Source organism: Chinchilla lanigera, unplaced genomic scaffold (genome assembly GCF_000276665.1).
Source record: "Chinchilla lanigera isolate Chin_1 unplaced genomic scaffold, ChiLan1.0 scaffold00051, whole genome shotgun sequence".
In the NCBI taxonomy this organism is placed as follows: domain Eukaryota; kingdom Metazoa; phylum Chordata; class Mammalia; order Rodentia; family Chinchillidae; genus Chinchilla; species Chinchilla lanigera.
This window is the reverse complement of record NW_004955452.1, coordinates 5597699-5600235: the sequence shown is the minus strand read 5'-3', so window position 1 is coordinate 5600235 and position 2537 is coordinate 5597699.

Genomic DNA, 2537 nt, shown 5'->3' with positions numbered 1-2537 from the left:
GATCCTCCTGCCTCAGCCTCCCAAGTGCTGGGATTACAGGCATACACCACCACACCCAGCCCTGCCTTTGATTCTTAACCTGGCCTTCAACTCACTGGCTGTGTGGCATCTCTAAGTGTCCTTCCGTGTCATGGAAGTGAGGGGCCCTCCCTCAGTGATGGCAGGAGGATGCCAAGACCTGGGGCCGAGAAAGCACCTGCACTTCAGGGTGCTCTGGAAATGTTGGATTCATCTGACTCTTCGGCTTTCTCCTTGAACCAACACCCTCTGGACACCTCTGGGCTAAATGGCTTCTGCAGCCGTCAGCTGCTTGTGATAAATCATTTGGAACACCTGCGCAGTGTGAGGTGCCAGCAGACGGGTCAGAGGGACTTGGGTTCAGGATCTCAGCCTGGGGATACAGCGGTGGCGGCAGGAAGGGCCGGTCAGAGTGGCGACGGCGGTGGCAGATGAACAAAGCAGATGACATGGGGAGGGGGTGTGTGTGCGATTTGTTCTGCTGGGGTGGGAAGCTTCAAAGAGCAATGAAACTCAGCAGGGCCTGGAGGGGATTTGGGATGGGTTGGGACGGGCGAGCCTAGGGCTAAGAAGACAGCAGGGGTCAGGGTCTCAGGGAGGGCAAGAGGCTCTTGGGAGGGCTCAGGGGCTGCAGAGAGGGGAGGGCTCTGAGGGCAGTGCGGCCAGCCGGCCTCCTGGAAGCCCCGCAGAGATTAGAGCCGCAGCTCCCTCTAATTCAGGCTCTTTCCGTTTTGGGAAAGAGCCTCCGCCACAACAATAGCCTGGCTCCAGCGCCTGCCCCCCTCTGAGGGCTGTGGTTCTGGGTAGAGCCCGGCGCCAGTGCTGCGGTCAGGGGCTGGGGGGGGGGGCAGCGGAGGGGGTGGCGAGCGCAATATCATGAAACTTTTTTTTTTTTTTTGAGCACCTACATGTTGCTAGTGAACAAAGTGAATAAACAAATGAGATTTCTGCTCTCAGAGCTTATTGCCACTGGGTATGGTTACCCCCCCAAATTTTTTTCACTTGGAGACAGGATCTCACTAAGTAACCCAGGTTGGCCTTGAACTTGCTACCTTCTGCCTCAGCCTCCCTGAGTGCTGGAAGTGCAGGCATGTGCCACTATTTCTTTCTTTCTGTTTCTCCCTCCCCCTCACCTCTTTCTCTCTCTCCTCTACTGGGGATTGAAGCCAGGGCCTTCACACTGACCTACACCCGCCCCTTTTTTGAGACAAGGTCTCACTGTGTAATTCAGGCTGGCCTTGAGCTCACTATGTAGCCCAGGCTGGCCTCAAATTCTTTGCAATCCTCTTGCCTCAGTCTCCGGAGTGCTGGGGTTACAGGTGTATGCCACCACACCCAGCCTCATAGCTTTTTAAAATTTATTTTAAATTGTGTGTTGTAGCTCTCAGCTGTAATCCCTGCACTAGGGAGGCTGAGGCAGGAGGATTGCCATAGGTTTGAGGCCAACCTGGGCTACATAGTGAGTTCAAGGCCAGTCTGAACTACATATTGAGACCCTGTCTCAAAAGACAAAACAAAACAAAACAAACATATGGGTAAAATGTATTGCTTGGTATTGCCGAGGGTTCCTCAGCTGACTGGGAGTGTAGCTCAGTGGTAGAGGGCTTGCTTAGATATGCAAAGCTCTAAGTTCCATCCCCAGTACTAAAAAAACCCTCAGCCATCCTTTGCTGCTATTGCGAACACCATGCTCCACACTGGAACAGGAAGTGATGCAAGGAAATGGACACCTTGGCATTGCCGGAAACAACACTTCCTGCTGGGTGAGGAAGGATTTAACTGGCTACTCGGTGTCTGTTCTCTAACCTCAGTGCATTTGCCACCCAGACCTTCTTGGCCTCAAACAGCACTCCCAGAGTGGGGTAACTTGACTCAGTCTGGGGCACTTAACCTAGGCGAGTGTCAGAACCTTAGTGCATTTCTCTGGCTCCTCTTTCCTGCAGGGTTTTGGGCTCAATTATAGCCAGTGGGACTTTGGCTAGGAGTCTTGAGACCAAGGTTGTCTGTGCTATGGTGTGCAAGTACCTGGAAATACAGCCCTGAAGGCACAGACTGCCCCAGGGTAGAGTTCCCCAGAGGAAACAGCACTGCATGTTTGGAGGGAGTAAAAAGCAATCTTGGCCAGGTAAGGTGGTGCATGCCAGTAATCTCAGCACTTGGGAGGCTGAGGCAGGAGGATTGCCATGAGTTCAAGGCCAGCCTGCCTGAACTACATGGCAAGACTCTGTCTCAAAAGACTAAAAACTAAAAAAAGAAAAGAAAAGCAATCTTGATGATTTCAGCCTCTGCCTTAGGGTCAGTTCTGAAACAAATTTACATAGTCTTTTTTTTTTTTTTTGTCTGTTTTTGTCTTTTTGAGAGAGGATCTCAATCTGCAGTTCAGGCTGGGCTTGAGCTCACTTTGTAGCCCAGGCTGGTCTCGAACTTGCAGTGATCCTCCTGCCTCAGCCTCCCGAGTGCTGGGATTACAGGCGTGCACCACCATGCCTGGTTTACATACAGTCTTTATTGTTGGATAA